General features: G+C 48.8%; 1 protein-coding gene across 1 annotated transcript in view; it reads right to left on the bottom strand.

The window, feature by feature from the left end:
- CPT1A (carnitine palmitoyltransferase 1A) overlaps positions 1-7938 on the bottom strand; it is an 86825-nt gene extending 78887 nt beyond the window's left edge. Inside the window, exon 1 of the mRNA XM_064287629.1 lies at positions 7851-7938. The gene's annotated coding sequence lies outside the window, so the exon portion shown is untranslated. The remainder of the gene's footprint in view (positions 1-7850) is intronic.
- Positions 7939-19823: the final 11885 nt, after the last annotated feature.

The raw sequence follows: 19823 nt of genomic DNA, 5'->3' as shown, positions 1-19823 counted from the left end.
ATTATAAGATCTTGAGAGATAATATAAACTGAGAAGAACACATACTTCTGTGGTTACGAGGAGGGGAAGGAGGGAGGGTGGGAGAGGGTTATTTAGTGATTAGTTAGCAGATAATAACTACTTTAGGTGAAGGGAAGGACAACACTCAATACAGGGAAGGTCAGCTCAAATGGACTGGACCAAAAGCAAAGCAGTTTCCGGGATAAACTGAATGCTTCAAAGGTCAGCGGAGCAAGGGCAGGGGTCTGGGGACTATGGCTTCGGGGGACATCTAAGTCAATTGGCAAAATAATTCTATTATGAAAGCATTCTGCATCCCACTTTGAAATGTGGCATCTGGGGTCTTAAATGCTAACAAGCTGCCATCTAAGATGCATCAATTGGTCTCAACCCACCTGGATCAAAGGAGAATGAAGAACACCAAGGTCACACGATAACTATGAGCCCAAGAGACAGAAAGGGCCACATGAACTAGAGACTTACATCATTCTGAGACCAGAAGAACTAGATGGTGCCCGGCCACAACCGATGAGTGCCCTGACAGGCAGCACAACAGAGAACCCCTGAGGGAGCAGGAGAGCAGTGGGATGCAGACCCCAAATTCTCATAAAAAGACCAGACTTAATGGTCTGACTGAGACTAGAGGAATCCCAGCGGTCATGGTCCCCAAACCTTCTGTTGGCCCAGGACAGGAACCATTCCCGAAGACAACTCATCAGACATGGAAGGGACTGGACAATGGGTTGGAGAGAGATGCTGATGAGGAGTGAGTTACTTGTATCAGGTGGACACTTGAGACTGTGTTGGCATCTCCTGTCTGGAGGGGAGATAGGAGGGTAGAGAGGGTTAGAAACTGGCAAAATTGTCAAGAAAGGAGAGACTGGAAGGGCTGACTCATTAGGGGGAGAGTAAGTGGGAGTATGGAGTAAGGTGTATATAAGCTTATATGTGACAGACTGAGTTGATTTGTAAACGTTCACTTAAATCTCAATAAAAATTATTAAAAAAGAAAGCAAGAAAGAAAGAACCACACAATCCAAATATCCACCAGCCGATGAATGGACAAATAAAGTGTGGTATAGCCATACAATGGAATATTGCTCAGCAATAAAAAGGAGTCAAGTATTGATACATGCTACAACATGGACGAACCTTGAAAACATTATACTAAGTGAAAGAAGCCAGTCACAAAAGACCACAGATTCTATGATCCCACTTATTTGAAATGTCCAGAATAGGCAAATCCATAGAGACAGAAAGTAGATTAGTGGTTGCCCAGGCCTGCGCGGTTGGAGAGGAAATGGGGAGTGACTGCTAACAGGTAAGGGGCTTCATCTTGGGGTGACGAAAATGTTTTAAAATTGATTGTACTGATGGTTGCACAAGGTCATGAATATACTAAAGGCCATCGAACGGTACACTTTAAATGGGTGGATCGTATGATATGTGAAGACTCTGTTAAAATACAAACAAAAAAGAACAATTAAAACACTCAAACGCTCAAAAAATAAATAAATAAAGCAAACTCAAATTTCAGCCACGGAGAGCCCCACCTCAACAAGTAATGGTTAACCAGAGAAATACAGCCTTAGCAAGACAAAGAATGGGGGGAAAGGGCACCAAGGAGCAGACTTTTCTAAAGAAAACACCAAAAGTATAGAGAGGTCTCAGGATTCTGGACTATTTGTTCAGATGCTTTTCTCTGGGTGTGCCCAGAAGGGGCTGGTGGCTTCTTTCCAACCCTGTGGGCCCTGTCCCAGCCTTAGGAATATCAGCACAACCACAGGAGCACAGACTGCTGGGAAGAGGCCTGTATCCGCTCAAACACGATCCCAGAATGCTCTTCATACCCGTATGCTGTTCCCACCAAACCAAAAACTCTAACCCCAGTGCCGTCCACTCTAATCCGACTCACAGCAACCCCATTTGTGTCGCAGTAGAAATGAGTGCCATCACGGCCTAGAAGACCACACGGGCCAGTTCTACTCCGTCACACGAGGTTACTAGGAGTTGAAATCAACTCGAGGGTACCGAACAGCAACGATCTTTACAGAAGCAGATCGCTAGGCGTTTCTTCAGTGGAGCTTCTGGGTGGGTACAAACTGCCAACCTTTAGGTTAGCCCTCGAGAGCAAACGGTTCACACCACCAGGGCTGCCTAAGGACATTCCCAAAAACACGGGAGCGCTGTGCCTCTATTCACCGTGCATGTTCTTTTTTTTTTTCTTTTTAAATTGTGCTTTAAGTCAAAGTTTATAATTCAAGCCAGTTTCTCATGCAAAAACTTATACCCACGTTGTTATGTGACGCTAATTACTCTCCTTACAATGTGACAGCACACTTCTCCTCTCTATCCTGTATCTCCCGTGTCCATTCAACCAGCTCCTGTCCCCCCGCCTTCTCATCTCACCTCCAGACAGGAGCTGCCCACAGTCTCATGTGTCTATTTGAGCTAAGACGTACGCTCCTCACTAGTATCATTTTATGTCTTATAGTCCAGTCTAATCTTTGTATAAAGAGTTGGCTTCGAGAATGGAACCCTGAAACCATGGTCCCCAGACCCCCGCCACTGCTACTCTGTCCCTGGAAGTGTTTGGTTGTGCTAAGGAAACTTCTCAGCTTGTGGTTTAGTCCAGAGATGCTGAGTTCTCCTTCACCTAAGATAATTCTTGTCTACTATTTTTTTTTTATCTAGTTAGTGAATAACCCTCTCCTTCCCTCCCTCGTAACCATCAAAGAATGTTTTCTTCTGTGTTTAAACCTTTTCTTGAGTTCTTATAATAGTGGTCTCATACAATATTTGTCCTTTTGCGACTAACTTCACTCAGCATAATGCCTTCCAGATTCCTCAATGTTATGTTTCACAGATTCATCGCTGTTCTTTATTGTTGTGTAGTGTCCCATTATGTGAATACACCATAATTTGCTTATCCATTCATCCACTGATGGGCACCTAGGTTGTTTCCACCTTTCTGCTGTTGTGAACAGTGCCCCATACATGTTCTTGACCTTCACATCCAGAAGCATAACTAAAATTGTCAAACCACACTTTCCAGTTCGGGGCCTGAGGAAGCATAGTCGTATCCTTAAAACCCACCTGCAGCCAAAAGACTGTTTGCTAGAACCTGAGTTTATTTCAAGGAGTCCTGGTGGTGCAGTGGTTAAGTGCTCGGCCTGGAAGAAGGATCAAGTACAAGCTCTGCAGAACAGACTTGTGAGGAGGAGCCCAACGGGGAGATGGGAGGGGCCCTTCCATGAACCCCAAGTGAACTAACTGAACTAACCCTGCCCCAAGGGATCCTCTATCATGCTAGGAGGTTGCAGCAATCCAAGGGAGAAACGGTGCCTAAAACATTCTGTCATTCATTCAACAAACACTTGCACGTCTGCTCTGCGTCACAGGGATGGAAAAACCAAACCAAACCCATTGCCGTCGAGTCAATTCCAAATCATAGCGACCCTAAAGGACAGAGTGGAACTGCCTCACAAGAGTTTCCAAAGGGCAGCTGGTGAATGCGAACAGCAGACTTTTTTATTAGCAGCCTCAGCTCTTAATCACTGCGCCACCAGGGATGGAAAGGAAGGCAAATTTAAAAAGTGATTCTGGGGGCAGAAGTAGGAGGACTTAGCCCAGATTGCATATGGCGACTGAGGGGATGGGGGGAGCTCCAGACTGATGCTCACCTTCGTGGGATGGGTGGTGAACCGCAGTGCCACAACCAAGCATGGGAGATGTGGAAGTTCCCTTTCCTTTTTACCTTAAGAACATGGTGTCCTTGGATCAGTGGATAATGCCAAGGTTGAAGGGCAGTACACAGCCCGCTTCCCAACCCTCATGGTGGCCATGACCCTACTGTACACACCAGAGAGGCACACCTTACAGTTTGCACAATTTCTTCCAGTTATTAACTTCCCCAAACATTCCTGGGCATAAGAACAAGCCACAGAAAAGCAGGGCAAAGGTGACTGTACATTCCTGGCAACTGAGGTTCTCCGTCACATTACCCAAATAGGTCAGGCAGACACCGCCCAGGGCCAGCCCTAGACCCAATGTCTACCTGATACTTGCACAGGGTAAAAGTTGAAGTTCATAAAAGGCAGCAAAATATTAAACACCAAAACACGGAAAATAGTCCTTCCTTTTTTTGCGCTCAGCCATAGACTTTTCAAAGACTCCTTCTGCAGCCTAGGCTATTTCTGGAGTCATCAGAGAAAGTGTCAACAGCGGCCAACACTATTATGTGTTCCCGTTTGCACCTTTTTAACTTTGTGCCAAGTGCGCTGCTTTCATTTATTTTTTTAAATCTTAGTTAAAACAGAAAAACTCAAGATGTGCATAAACCATGCTAAGCAGAAGCAGCCCTCTTCCAAGTAACAGCTAAAGAGCGTCTCGTTGCTGTTCTTAGGTGCCCTGGAGTCCGTATCCACTCATACCAACACTGTGTAGAACAGAAGGAAACACTGCCCGGTCCTGCACCATCGTCACAATCGTTGTTATGCCTGAGCTCATTGTTGCAGCCACTGACCCTCTCCTTTACCAAGCGTGATGTCCTTCTCCAGGGACTGGTTCCTCCTAATAACATGCCTGAAGTACAAGATGCAGTCTCGCCCTCCTCGCTTCTAAGGTGCATTCTGGCTGTCCTTCTCCCAAGGCAGATTTCTAAGGCAGAATGTCTCACACACACTTTAAAATTACCGTCTGGCACACTTTTATTCTTAAAGCACCAATTCACGCGGAATTCAGGCTCCAGCTTCCACCGGCGCTGGAAGTCTGGCCTGCCAAATAACAACCGTGCACAGTGACTAAACATTTTCTCCAACAAAAGTAAAAAGCGTAAACGATCAAAGTGCAGAGGCAGCCCGGGCTGCGCCCCGTTTCCGCCTCCAGCAGCCTTCAGGGCGAGGGCTGCACCGTCCTTGGAAGGGCACCGCTGCCAACCGCAGCTTCCGCAGTCCCTCCCCCGCGTCACGTGACGGCGGAGAAAAGTAGGGGAAAGGTTACCGGGAGCCCCGCCCCCGGCTGCGCGTCCTGGCGCTCAGATCCTGTTCCCCGCGCCGAACCGGAGAACCGCTTCTGCAGAAAGCTCGCCAGCACCCCAGCGACTGCGGGCGCGACGCAAAACAGCCCTCCGCAGGGGCAAGGCCAGTTCTGCGACGCCTAACTTTGGGGCAATTAAGATTTTTGTGCTCCTGTTGATAGATACTGTATAGAACCAGCTAGTAACTAACTTTGGCACCGCTCCCAACATGCGCCAAAAGAACGCCCCAGAGCGTTCTACTGCGAAGCTCCAACCATGCTCCCAAGTAAAAATTAACGGTGCTTTTATGAATGGAGAAGCGAGGCCAGAGTTGGGCAATCCCAGGCTCTGGCCCCAGGACTCTCCTCCGAGGCCCCGGGCACTTGACTGCTGGGTGACCACTGGTCAGTCGCCAGGGCCAAGCGCAGCAGACGCGGAAAGGGATGCTAATTTCATTTCCTTCCCTTCTCAGAGTAGGCGACTCGTTTTTTAGTGCACATTTCAAAAGTTATTCTGGCCTGTGCGGGATGTCAACTAGCCTGATGCCAACCTCTACCACTTTGATACAAAGTATGCGCCCTCCTGAAGTAGGCCCTGCTTTCTTTTTGATTCAAACAGCTGTTAAAATGGAGTCCCACACATTTGTGGGTGTACCTAAAACGCTGAGTCGTGTACTTTAAGGGGGTGAATTGTATGGTTTGTGAATTATATCTGAGTATAAGCTGCTAAATAAACACAACCCCCCAAAATGGAGTTCAGTGTGCCAGGGTCAAATCCAGCAATCCTTCATTGCAGGAAGCCAGTCACTTACATGAGAAAAAGAGCCTAGACTAGTACAGAGGCAAAAACCAACCAGAAGCACCAACATACCAGAGACTCAAAACCGATCCAAAGGCACACCACACATGGTTCCCAAGATCAGCTCCCAACTAGTCACCTGCTGCCCTGCCACCATATGAATGACCAGACAAATGATTGTCATATTCGAAACTACACAACTACTCTGCAAGAGTCACCTGAAATAATTTGGAACGGAGTGATGCTTGCTGGCAAAAATACAAGACCAGTGGGGTTCAGCCATTTTTTATTCTTTTGGTTTGTGGCTGAGAAGGAAATAAACATGCTTGAATATGTGGGATGACCAGAAATTGAGGCCTGTGGAAGAAAACCGTGTAACAAAAGACACTTTTCAAAAGGTTAAACGGATTTTGATTTTACTCGGGAACTTACCAAGTTACCAGTTTCCCACTAAAACCTACTCTTGGGTATTTTACTGCATGGAGCACAGAGGAGAGGAAAGCCTACCCGAGTTGGGAAGATTAAGCTTGTCCTGTATTTAACCTAGCGATTACTTGGGATGCTTAACTCTTTAGGATCCCGTTGGGACAGTGGTTTAAGCACCTGGCTGCTAACTAAAGGTCATCGATTGGACTCACCAATAGCAAGGCAGGAAAAAGATGTGGCAGCTTGCTTCCCTAAAGATTGCAGCCTTGGAAATCCTATGGGGAAAAACAATAACAACAAAAACAAACCCAGTCCATTCTATAGGACAGAGCAGAACCGCCCCATAGGGTTTCCAAGGAGCTCCAGGTGGATTAGAACAGCTGACCTTTTGTTTAGCAGCCGTAGCTCTCAACCACCATGCCACCAGGGTTGCCAACCCTATGGGACAATCGGACTTAAGAGTAGGATCAGCCCCCATCTGTTTCCTTGGGTTCTGAGGACAGCCAACTACACATTTACATTATAAAGACCCTGATCCATGGCCTTTCCTAGCTGAGCCGGTTCCGATTAGAGAGGGACTGATGGTGGATGGTCGATCGGGGCAGCATCGTCCGGTTCCCACGCAGCAAGTTCCTGAGGCCCTGGTCACGTGACGCCCCCCTCCCGGCCGCCAGGCCCTGGGCAGGCCAGCGACATCCACCTGCCCTGACCCACCTACCTCGACCAGCGCCGCACCGGGAAGAGCGGAGGGGCGCCCGCCAGCAGGGACCCCAGCTGCCGCCCCCACCACCTTCTCGACGGGCGCTGGACCACGCCGGGAGTCCCCGCGCCAAGGGCGTGTCCCCACGGCTGCACTGCGGGGGCAGCGCGGGGAGAGAGCCGGCAGCGCCCAGCCAAGTTCCTGGCCGAGCATCCCGCCCGCTGCGCAGAGACCCGCCCGCCAGCTGACCGACCCCGGGCGGACCCCAGACCCAGTGCTTTCCGGGACAAGGGCGGACCCCAGACCCAATCCTCTCCGGGACAAGGGCGGACCCCAGACCCAATCCTCTCCGGGACAAGGGCGGACCCCAGACCCAATGCTTTCCGGGACAAGGGCGGACCCCAGACCCAATCCTCTCCGGGACAAGGGCGGACCCCAGACCCAATCCTCTCCGGGACAAGGGCGGACCCCAGACCCAGTCCTCTCCGGGACAAGGGCGGACCCCAGACCCAATCCTCTCCGGGACAAGGGCGGACCCCAGACCCAATCCTCTCCGGGACAAGGGCGGACCCCAGACCCAATGCTTTCCGGGACAAGGGCGGACCCCAGACCCAGTCCTCTCCGGGACAAGGGCGGACCCCAGACCCAATGCTCTCCGGGACCAGCGCGGACCCCAGACCCAATCCTCTCCGGGACAAGGAGTGGGGTGGGTAGGGGCGCCGGCGGCTCCAGGGGCCCGGCTCCAAGGCGCCCCGCCAAGTCCCGGAGCCGAGAATCCCTCCCGCTGCCGCACGGGCCGGCCCGCAGGCTGAGACCCCGGGCGGACCCCGACCCACTCTGCGGCAGGGGATGGAAGGGAGCCCCGGCCGGGTCTAGGCCCTGCGCGCCCCGCCGTCCCCCCGGCCTCACCGAGTCACAGCCCAGGCGCAGCTGCGGCGGCGGCGGCGACGGGAGCAGCAGCAGCAGCAGCGGCAGCAGCGAAGTGAGAAGCCGGCGGGCGGGCGCTGGGAGGCCGAGCGCACCAACGCCGGCGCCACGATTGGCTCAGGGCGCGGCCACCGCGCGGGCGGCGGGCCGGGGCGGGCCGGGGCCCTGGGAGGGGCGGGGCCAGGCCTGGGCGCACTGGGCGGCTGGGGCGCTCGGCGGCCGGAGGCGGGGCCTCCGCCTGGGGCGGGGCTGGGGCGGGGCCGGAGCTTGGGCCCTGGAGGGGCGGGGCCTCCTGGAGGGCGGGGCCGGAGCGGGACCACCTGGAGGGGCGGGGCCTGGGAGGGCCAGGCAATGGTAGGCACGTCTCTGGGGTGGAAACAGGCCCTTAAAGGTGCTCACAACCTCCGCCTCTGCCACGAAGGAGCTCTGAGTGAGATCTTGCACCCTGTGAGCCTCAGTTTCTTCATCTGTAAAATGGGCCAACTAAAAGCGCTTAGCTCCGTGCGTGACTCCTGTCCCCATCTGTAGATGGTACTATGTAGTTTAATCTGCACATAACCCTGTGGGTTGATGCTGTTTATCCCCCACCCCTTTTTAGGGCACAGTTAAAGTGTTCTGGAATGCCCATTCTTTGCAAAGTTACTCATAATTTGTTATGATCCACACAGCCAAACGTCTTTGCATAATCAATAAAACACAGGAAACATGTTTCTGGAATTCTCTATTTTCAACCGAGATCCACCGGACATCAGCAGTAGTATCCCTCGTTTCTTGTCCCCTTCTGAATCCAGCTTTAATTTCTGGCCGTTCCCTGTAGATGTACTGCTGCAATGGTTTCTGAATTATCTTCAGCAAAATTTTCTTTGCATGGGATTTTAATGATATTGTTTGATAATTTGTGCCTTTTGTTGATTCACCTTTCTTTGGAATGGGCACGAATATAGGTCTCTTCCCGTAGGTTGGCCAGGTAGCTGTCTTCCAAATGTCTTGGCACAGATGAGTGAGTGCTTTCAGCACGGCACCTGTTTGTTGAAACGTCTCACTCAGTTGGTATTCTGTCAATTCCCGAAGCCTTTGTTTTTCATCAATGCCTTCAGTGCAGCTTGGACTTCTTCCTTGAGAACCTATCGGTTCTTGATCATATGCTACCTCCTGAAATGGATGAATGTCGACCAATTATTTTTAGTACGCTGCCTTTGTATTCCATCTTCTTTTGATGCCTCCTGCAATGTTCAATATTTTGCCCATAAACCGCAAAAAAAAAAAAAAAAAAAAACACTTTGCCGTCAAGTTGATTCTGATTCAGACCTACCCTATAAGACAGTAGAACTGCCCCATAGGGTATCACAGAATCCTTCAAGGCTTGTTTTTTTTTTTTTTTTTTTTTCAGCTTGAGAAACGCCAAGCATGTTATTCCCTTTTGGTTTTCTAACTCCAGGTCTTTGCACATTTCACTGTAATACTTTACTTTGAAAAAGAAGACCCTTAACAAGGTGGGTTGACACAGTGGCTGCGACAACAGGCTCAAACACAGCAACGATTGTGAGGATGGCGCAGGACCAGTGGTGTTCTGTTTTGTTGTACATAGGGCCGCTACGAGTTGGAACCGAGCGGACAGCACCTGACAACAACCTTTTTACAGATGAGCAGTCCCGGCGGCGAAAAATCACTACCTTGGCCAAGGTCACACAGCTAGAAAGTGGTGGATGCAACACTGGGCCGGGTCTGACTCAGAGCCCACTGCCCCAAATCAGGACCGTAGCCTGCGGAGTGACAGCTGTTGCAATTGGGAGGCAGCCAGCCTCAGGGGCTAAAAGCTGACTGGAATCCCGGGTGGCCTCTCTGACCTCCCTCCTCACCCAGCTAGGACAAAAATACCTTCCTGTAAGGGCTTTTGTGAAATTTAGTAAAATTGTAACCGAATGCCACTTGGCTTCTTTTTTTTTTTTTTTAATAATTTTTATTGTGCTTTAAGTGAAAGTTTACAAATCAAGTCAGTCTCTCACATATAAACTTATATACACCTTACTACATACTCTAACTTACTCTCCCCCAATGAGTCAGCCCACTTCCTCCCTCCAGTCTCTCCTTTCGTGACCCTTTTGTCTGTTTCTAACCCCCCTACCCTCCCATCTTCCCTCTAGACAGGAGATGCCAACATAGTCTCAAGTGTCCACCTGATACAAGTAACTCACTCCTCATCAGCATCTCTCTCCAACCCATTGTCCAGTCCAATCCAAGTCTGAGGAGTTGTCTTCGGGAATGGTTCCTGTCCTGGGCCAATAGAAGGTTTGGGGACCATGACCGCCGGGATTCTTCTAGTCTTAGTCAGACCATTAAGTCTGGTCTTTTTATGAGAATTTGGGGTCTGGATCCCACTGCTCTCCTGCTCCTTCAGGGGTTCTCTGTTGTGCTCCCTGTCAGGGCAATCATGGGTTGTGGCCGGGCACCATCTAGTTCTTCTGGCCTAAGGATGAAGTAGTCTCTAGTTCATGTGGCCCTTTCTGTCTCTTGGGCTCTTAATTACCTTGTGACCTTGGTGTTCTTCATTCTTCTTTGATCCAGGTGGGTTGAGACTCATTGATGCATATTTGATGGCCTCTTGTTAGCATTTAAGACTCCAGATGCCACACCTCAAAGTGGGATGCAGAATGTTTTCTTAACAGAATTTATTTTGCCAATTGACTTAGATGTCCCCTGAAGCCATAGTCCCCAAACCCCTGCCCTTGCTCCGCTGACCTTCAAAGCATTCAGTTTATTCAGGAACCTTCTTTGCTTTTGGTCCAGTCCATTTGAGCTGACCTTCCCTGTATTGAGTGTTGTCCTTCCCTTCACCTAAAGTAGTACTTATCTACTAACTAATCAGTAAATAACCTTCTCCCACCCTCCTTCCCTCCCCCCTCTCGTAACCACAGAAGAATGTGTTTTTCTCAGTTTATAGTATTTCTCAAGATCTTATAATTGTGGTCTTATACAATATTTGTCCTTTTGCCTCTGACTAATTTCCCTCAGCATAATGCCTTCCAGATTCCTCCATGTTATGAAATGTTTCACAGATTCATCATTGTTCTTTATCAATGTGTAGTATTCCATTGTGTGAATATACCATAATTTATTTATCCATTCATCCGTTGATGGACACTTTGGTTGCTTCCAGCTTTTTGCTATTGTAAACAGTGTTGCAGTGAACATGGGTGTGCATATACCTGTTCATGTAAAGGCTCTTATTTCTCTAAGATATATTCCGAGGAGTGGGATTTCTGGGTTGTATGGTATTTCTATTTCTAACTTTTTAAGAAAACGCCAGATAGATTTCCAAAGTGGTTGTACCATTTTACATTCCCACCAGCAGTGTATAAGAGTTCCAGTCTCTCCACAGCCTCTCCAACATTTACTATTTTGTGTTTTTTGGATTAATGCCAGCCTTGTTGGAGTGAGATGGAATCTCATCATAGTTTTAATTTGCATTTCTCTAATGGCTAACGATCGGCCACTCAGGTTCTTGTCCTGTCTTATTAGCCAACTGAAATAAGATGGACACGGATTGCAATGGAAACAGAAATTGGCAAGTTTATTGTCTGCGCATACAAGGAGCGCATGGGGTCTAGTGTCCTTAAGGCCATGTGCTTCCTGACTAAGGGGGCTGGGGAGCTTTTTGTTTCCAATGGCATCAGAGGGTTGGGTTTGGTACCCGGAATTTTCAGCCTTTAGCCCTCCCATGCCTGTATTTGGGGTTGGGGAGGGGGGTCAGCTGAAGGATATGATTTCAATCTGTGCCTGCTTCAAGGTGTAACTAGGGCTAGTCAGTGGACGAGCCACTACCTGCTGCGACTTCCAGCTCAGAACAAGCTTGTGGTTGGAGAGACAAAGAGGGGGGAAGAGGTGTTGATTGGGGTTTTCGATATGGCTGAGCAGCCTGTTTCAAAATAAGTCCACTCTCAAGGAGGTGGATTGACACAGAGGCTGCAACAGTGAGCTCAAGCATAGCAAGGATTTTAGGGGTGGCACAGGACCGGGCAGTGTTTTGTTCTGTTGTGCATGGGGTCGCTATGAGTTGCAACCGACTTGAGGGCACCTAACAAACAAACAAAAGTGTTCCTGCGCCGGGTGGGTGCGAGGAAAGGGCAGTTCTGGAGTGACTCGGAGCCCCTTGTGCCGGTCACTGAGCCCAGGGAAAGGCCTGCAGTGGGAACACCTGCTGCCCCCAGGGGTCCAGGCCAAGGGCCTTGCAGTGCAGACGCGGGGTGGCGGGGGGTTCCGGAGCACAGCAGGCAATGCGGGATGGAGGAGGGGTCTTCACGCTTCCCCCGGGGCAAGCCGCCCCCTCCGATCTTTGCACAAAGCTCCCCAGGCTCCAGCTGGCAGCCCTGCATAGACAGGTGCTCCATAAATACGCTAGTTCAATGAGCAAGGGCCCAGCTCTCCTAAAAGCCCCTGGCTCGCTCTGGGTATGAGAGCCCCACGCTTGCTTCTGTCTCTATTTTCTCTCTGTGTTGTTTGGTCTTTACCGCAATAGGGTGTAGAAGAGAAAACGAAAGTTCTCCCTTGATCTTCACCGCCCCCCCCCGCCCCAGTCGCCCACTTACAGTTGGTGCATAGTCTCTAGGCTAGCTGTTGTAAGTACAGTCACAGGCTATGTGCTGCTCATGACACTGTTGTCATTTATTTGACTTCTGTGGTGGGCACAGCTCTCTGTCCAGGCACACAGCTGGCAGCCCTCTTGTCACCGCCCTGTGCGGTAAGGCATTTAACTGATGGGCTGATCGATTTCACTGACCTCCGACGGACGTTCCCCCCAAAGCCAAACCAAATCTGCTGAAGATGAGTCAATTCAGACTCATAGGGACCCCATAGGACAGGGTAGAACTGTCCCATAGGGTTTCCAAGGCTGTAATCTTAAGGGAAGCAGACTGCCACATCTTTCGCAGGTGGAGTGGCTGGTGGGTCCATACTGCCAACCTTACGATTAGCAGAGGAGCGCTTAACCACTGCGCCACCAGGATCCCTATCCTGATAGACATTGGGGTCCCCAATTTTCACCTTCGCAGATATAAATAAAGCTGTATTGGCCATGGACATGTTTTTGAAGGTCTGTTTCTCTCTAACAAACCCCTGAAGTGAAGCCACCAGGCAAAGGGCGGGATAGGTGACATGTGGGTGACATTTGGTTGTCTCTTGCTGACTGCCCCTCAGGAAAAGCTTACTAATGCCCACTGGCTCGGGGCGTGTCCCCAGGAATTCTGTAGCATTGAGCACACGGATTCTTCTCGCCTTTTCCAGCTCTAAAAAAACTGGGGAGGTGGGAGCCTTACTTTAATTTGCATTTCTTTAAGGTTAGCAGTTGGGGATTTGGTCCCTCCCTGCTGGCCTTTAAGTGCTCGGCTGCTCATCCAAATATTGGCGGGTTCAGGTCCGCACAGATGCACCTGAGAAGAAAGGCCCGGGCACCTACTTCCAAAAATGAGCCACCGAAATTCCTATGGAGCTGTTCTACTCTGACACATGGGGTCGCCATGAGTAGGAATCTACTGGAAACTCACTGATTTTGGCTGGCCTTTCCCTGGCCACCTGATCCCAGGCGCCGACCCCAGCTAAGTTCACACCTCAAAAGGCATGAGGCGGAGCCAGAGACCACCTGCCACCCAGCAGCTGCAGCGCACCTGCCCTGGCCTCTCCCCACACGTGGGCCTTCCCCTCCTGCCTGCCGCCAAAGCTGGGTCTTCACAGTCACCTCGGAGGCCCTTCCTTCCTCTCCTCGGAACCGGGCGTCTGCAGGCCCAGCTCCGAAGTCGCTTGCTTCCTCGCTTATTCTGTGCCCTGTCGCCTGCCGGCTGGGATACACCTAGGCCACATCTCTGCCTGGGCCCTGCGGCCTTGACCGTGTGCCCCTTCCTGCGTGCCGCCTCTGCCACCTGCCGGCGGTGCAGGGACAGGGACAGGGACGGGGACGGGGGCAGGAGCAGCCCCTCTCAGCCCAGCCGCTCGCGCCCTAGGCGCGCCGGAGCGCCCGCTCACCTGTGTCCCGGTGACTTGGCCCACGGTAGCGGTAATGAGCCCAAGCCCGCCGGCGACACCAGCAATTGGAGACTCCTTCCCTCCTGCGGGCCAAGCTGCGGCTCTGCTCCCTGGACTGCAGCTTCCCGGGCGGCCCAGTGGCGACTATTTCCAAAAACCAGGTCCCTGGGGAGTTGCAGGCAGCTGCCTGAGTGCTCTCTGGCCAAAAATATCCCCTCGTCGGCCTATGAATCTAGAATAACCTTTCTCAAGCTCTGTTTTTGCAAATTCTTCTCCACTTTGAATCAAATACTGTAGCAGCTCCCTGCAGTGGTGGAAAGAAAACTTTTTTTTTTTTTTTAAGCCTGTAATTTTTTTGCTTGATATATTTTTTTCCATCCTTTGAGTTTTAGTTTGTGTCTCTAAGCCTAAGGTGTGTCTCTTGTAGGCAGCATATAGATGGATCATGTTTTTTAATCCATTCTGCCACTCTCTGTCTCTTTATTGGTGCATTTAGTCCATTTACATTCTGCATAATTACGGATAGGTATGAATTTAGTGCTATCATTTTGATGTCTTTTTTTGTGTGTTGTTGACAGTTTCTTTTTCCCACTTAATTTTTTGTGCTGAGCAGTTTATCTTTACATATTGTCTTTTCCTCTTATTCATTTTTGTTGATTTTATTTCTGCTGAGTCTCTATCTTTTTCTTGTATTTTATTTTGATGAGTAGGATAGTTAGTCTCCTTTGTGGTTACCTCGATATTTACCCCTATTTTTCTAAGTTTAAACCTAACTTTTATTTCTTTATACCGCTTTGTCTTCCTCTCCATTTGAAAGATCTGTGACTACATTTCTTAGTCCCTCTTTCTTGTTTTAATGTTGTCTTCTTTTACATAGTAACATTGTTGTTTCCCCATTTTGAGCATTTTTTTAATCTTGATTTATTTTTGTGATTTCCCTGTCTGGGCTGACATCTGATTGCTCTGTGCAGTGTTCTAGTTTTGGGTTAATACCTGATATTATTAATTTTCTAACCAAAGAACTCCCTTTAGTATTTCTTGTAATTTTAGTTTGGTTTTTACGAATTCTCTAAGCTTCTGTTTATCTGGAAATGTCCTAATTTCACCTTCATATTTGAGAGACAGTTTTGCTGGATATACGATTCTTGGTTGGCAATTTTTTCCCTTCAGTGCTTTATATAAGTCATCCCATTGCCTTCTTGCCTGCATGGTTTCTGCTGAGTAGTCTGAGCTTATTCTTATTGACTCTCCTTTGTAGGTGACTTTTTGTTTATCCCTAGCTGCTCTTAAAATTCTCTCTTTATCTTTGGTTTTGGTAAGTTTGATTATAATATGTCTTGGTGACTTTCTTTTTAAAGTCTACCTCATGTGGAGTTCAATGAGCATCTTGGATAGGTATCTTCTCATCTTTCACTATATCAGAGAAGTTTTCTGCCCACAAATCTTCAGCAATTCTCTCTGTATTTTCTATTATGCCTCCCTGTTCTGGTACTCCAATCACTCATAGGTTATTTCTCTTGATAGAGTCCCACATGATTCTTAAGGTTTCTGCATTTTTTTTTAATTCTTTTATCTGATTTTTCTTCAAATATATTGGTGCCAAGTGGTTTATCTTCAAGCTCTCCAATTTTGCCTTCCACTTGCTCAATTCTGCCCCTCTGACTTTCTATCGAGTTGTCTAATTCTGTAATTTTATTGTTAATCTTCTGAATTTCTGATTGCTGCCTTTCTATGTTTTCTTGCAGCTTATTAAATTTTTCGTTATGTTCTTGAATAGCCTTTTTAATTTCTTCAGCTCTTTTATCTGTGTGTTCCTTGGCTCATGCTGCATATTCCCTGATCTCCTTCCTGATATCCTCAAGGGTTCTGTATATTAATCTTTTGTATTCTGCATCTGGTAATTCCAGGAAGGCACATTCATACAGGAGATTCCTTGATTTTTTGTTTTGAGAATTCGTTAAAGCGATCATGGCTGTTTCTGTACGTGATTTGATAATGACTGTTGTCTCTGAGCCAGCTATAAGTTATTGTATTAATTTATTTTATGTTTGCTTACTGTATCCTAGCTTCTTGCTTTGTTTTATTTTGATATGTCCAAATGGGTTGCTTGAGTGAGCTACCTTGATTATTTTCATCTTTGAAGCTCTGACTTCCTGTCACCAGATGGTTAGAGCTGTTATCAGGCAGATAAGCCTAGGAGTCTATTCACTTTTCTTGTATGGATTCAGCTCAGGTATCCAGGTAACTGGTTATCAAGTGTGTGGTACAGGCTCTGTCCTACAGTCTTAAAGGCGCAGGAGTGATTGGTGTATGTACCGGTATCTGATTGCAGCAGGGGGGTCATGCTCTGAACAAGGGAGAGGGCTGAGAATCAACCCCCAAGTATCTCTGAGGAAAGTGTGTCTCTCTTCCCTAGAGCATACAGGTGGGTCGGTTCTGCAGATGGACCATGGGCACTCAATGTTTTTGGTTGTAAGGACTGGGAGGTACCAGTTATCCTTGGACCCCTGTCGTGGGTGGCTGGGTGACCTGAATGGAGCCACCAGTTCTTGGGGCCCTGATGTGGGTAGGTAAGGACCCTGTTTAGTAGGCAAAGTGGTGTCAATCATCAAACACCCACCTCTCTACCTCACAGCTGAAACAGTTGCACTCTGCCAACAAGGACCTATTCTTATGAAATAGGCCCACACATCTCCATGCAGGGAGGAAGGGTATTCCAAGTCCACGGACCATTTATGCCTGGACAGGAGCCGCTTCTATCTGGAGCTCCGCAGCTTAGTGGAGCTGACAAATTATCTTTTCCCTGCAATTGCAAATTTATTCCTTCTCCAAGGCCAAGAGGATGGCTCCAGGTGCTCAACAGGGCCTATCTCAGGCCCAGGGAATTCAACAGCCACTGAAGCCAGCTTGGGGGCAGAGAGCTGGTAAAATACATGCAAGTACTTAGCTTTTGCCAAGAGTGCCAATCTTCTCTGGTTCCAGCGGTGTGAGTAGGCTGTGTGGCTGGCTGCTTCTCCCTGAGGAAACTGCAGCCAAATGCTAGTACCAGCCTGCCTCGCAGCTGTTCCCGGGAATGATACCTGAGGGATCCCGGGGATTGAGGTCTGGTAACTCCTCTCTGCTTCTGAACCGTCGCTTCCTCCCACTGCCGCTCAGCCCATTTTCTAACTTTGCCTTTGACGTTCAGGGCTCTAGCTTGTCATAAATATAATCACTCCGCTTGTTTTTTTGGGTCTTTGTTGTAAGACGAATCACCGGAACCTTCTGGATATTTTGCCATCTTGGCCCCGCCTCCAAAGCATGTAATGTTTTTATCATCACTAAAGGATTTCTTTCTCTCTCTCTTTTTTTTTTACTCTTAAAAAAGACTTTTTATGGAAAATATCAAACATAAAAAAATTAACAAGACTAGTATGATAAAAGACCCCTAAAACCAAAACAAACCAAACCTGCTGTAGTCAAGTGGATTCTGACTCATAGCGATCCTATGGGACAGTTCTACTCTGGTCCCTGGGTGGCACAAATGGTTCCCACTGGTCTGCCAACCTACAGGTCGCAGGTTCTAACCCGCTCAGTGGCAACACAGAAAAAAGGTCTGGCGATCTGCTTCCATAAAGATTACAGCCAAGAAACCCAATGGAGCAGCTCTACTCTGTAACTCACGGGGTGGCCACGAGTCAGAGTTTATTGGAGGGCAATGGATTGGGCTTTTTTTTTATTTGTTTGTTTTTGTTTTCAGTATGATAAAGCCCTATATAACCGAAACTGAAGCTTCAACACTTATCAACGGCAGGGCCAATTTGTGTGGTCTCCACTCACTCCCCACTGATTATTTTAAATCAAGTCCCAAAACCCTATCGTTTTGTCCACAAACTCTTCAGTATGTATCTATAAAAGGTACGGTTTCATTTTTTAAAAACATAGCCACATCACCATTGCCACACCTAAATTAGATGAACAATTGTAATATATCTAAAACTCATTACGCTCGAGAGGGCCTGCCAGGAGCACAGCTGAGTCCGGCTCTGTCTCGCCAGCCTCACTTCTTGCTGGCAGCTCGCAGCAGGTTCACACCCAGAAGTGTGTGAGACTTTTGAAACTCAGCTCCCGGTGTCCCACGGGAAACCATGTCTTCGTCTCAGGGCTCTGTGCTTTCCTCCCTTCTCCAGAGCCTTGAGCCCCTCTGAACTTGAACCCTGAGCCCTGGCAGGTCCTGAGCAAATAAGCGCAGTTGCACATCAGGGTGACGATCATACTTGCTCAGTCAACATCACTGGAGTGCGGTGAGGACAAAACGAAGTAACACAGCTGAAAGCACAGCAAACACAGCGAGGGTGCACCCATGAAGGGCTGGCAATGGAATTATAGTCTTAATTCAACTGGCCTGCCCTGTGACCCAGGAGCCCTGGCGGCACAGTGGCTAAGAGCTTGGCTGCTAACCAAAAGGTCAGCAGTTCAAATCCAATGGGCACTCCTTGGAAACTCTATGGGACAGTTCTAGTCTGTCCAGTTAAGGTCGCTATGAATTGGAATCGACTTGATGGCAACAGGTTATGACGCTGGAGTCCCTGGGTGGCACAAACGATTAAATACTCAACTATTAGGCTGAGTGGTTAGAGGTTCAATTCTACCCAGTTCTGCCTCAGAAGAAAGGACTGGGGTTCTACCTCTGAAATATCACAGCCATTGAAAACCCTGTGGAGCAAGTTCTACCTTGACACCCTTGGGGTCACTATGAACTGGAATCGACTTGACAGCACCTGGTGGTTAACGTGTGCGTGGTGATGGTACCCGCCACCCCTCTGTCAGGGAGTCCTGCCGTGGGGGCTGAGTGTGGCTCTGATGCTGGAAGCTATGCCACCGCTATTTCGGATCCCAGCAGGTCACCCAAGGTGCACAGGTTTCAGTGGAGCATCCAGACTAAGACAGACTAGGAAGAAAGGCCTGGCAATCTGCCTCTGAAAAAGCAGCCACTGAAAACCCTACAGAGCGCAGTTCTACTCTGACACACGGGGGGTCACCAGGAATCGGAATCAACTCAACGACAGCTGGTTCGGTTTAGTGTTTGTGACCCCGTGGCCCTGTCGTCCTGCTCCTGGGCCTGTACCGAGGAGCAAAGACAGCACGTGTCCACACAAAGACTCGCTCCCAAAAGCTTATTGAAGCTTTATTCAAAGTGCCCAAACCCAGAAACAACGCAGATGCCCTTCGACAGTACAGTGGACGAATGAGTTGTGGTCTCTCCGTGTGACGGGATAATAAACAGCTATAAAAACAAGATCAAACTACAGACACAGCCGCCGCCTGTCTGTCAGTTGTTGAACTGTGGTGGCTTGTGTGATGCTGGAAGCGATGCCACCAGTATTTCAAATACCAGCAAGACCATCCATGGCGGACAGGTTTCAGAGGAACGTCCAGGCTAAGAAGACTAGGAGGAAAGGCCGGGTGATCTACGTCTAAAAATGAGCCAATGAAAACCTTATGGAGCACAACAGAGCATTGTCCAATTTGCTTGCTTTGGACACATCATCAGGAAGGCTCAATCACTGAAGGGGGCATCGCGTTTGGTGAAATAGTTGGCCAGCAAGGGTGAGGGAGACCCTCAGTGAGACTGTGCCAACAGCCGCAATGATGGACTCAGACATGCTCACCACCGTGAGAATGACGCAGGACTGGGCAGTGTTTGTCCCTGTTGTTCCTGAAGTGGCCATGAGTCAGAACCCACTTGATGGCACACACACACACACACACACACACAACAAAGCTGTTGAATCTCACAGATCTTACTTTAAGCAAGAGAAAGTCAGACACACAAAAACAGTATCAGTAACAAAACTAACAAAGTTGTTATTTTGTTGCAAAATAACAAAAGTTCAAGGACAGTAGTATAAGTTCAAGAACAAACAGAACTAACCAGCGTAATGGATGTTGACTGAGAAA

Source organism: Loxodonta africana, chromosome 7, assembly GCF_030014295.1.
Source record: "Loxodonta africana isolate mLoxAfr1 chromosome 7, mLoxAfr1.hap2, whole genome shotgun sequence".
NCBI lineage: Eukaryota > Metazoa > Chordata > Mammalia > Proboscidea > Elephantidae > Loxodonta > Loxodonta africana.
Note: the sequence above shows the minus strand (reverse complement) of the source record. Positions and strands in the feature narration are given on the sequence as shown.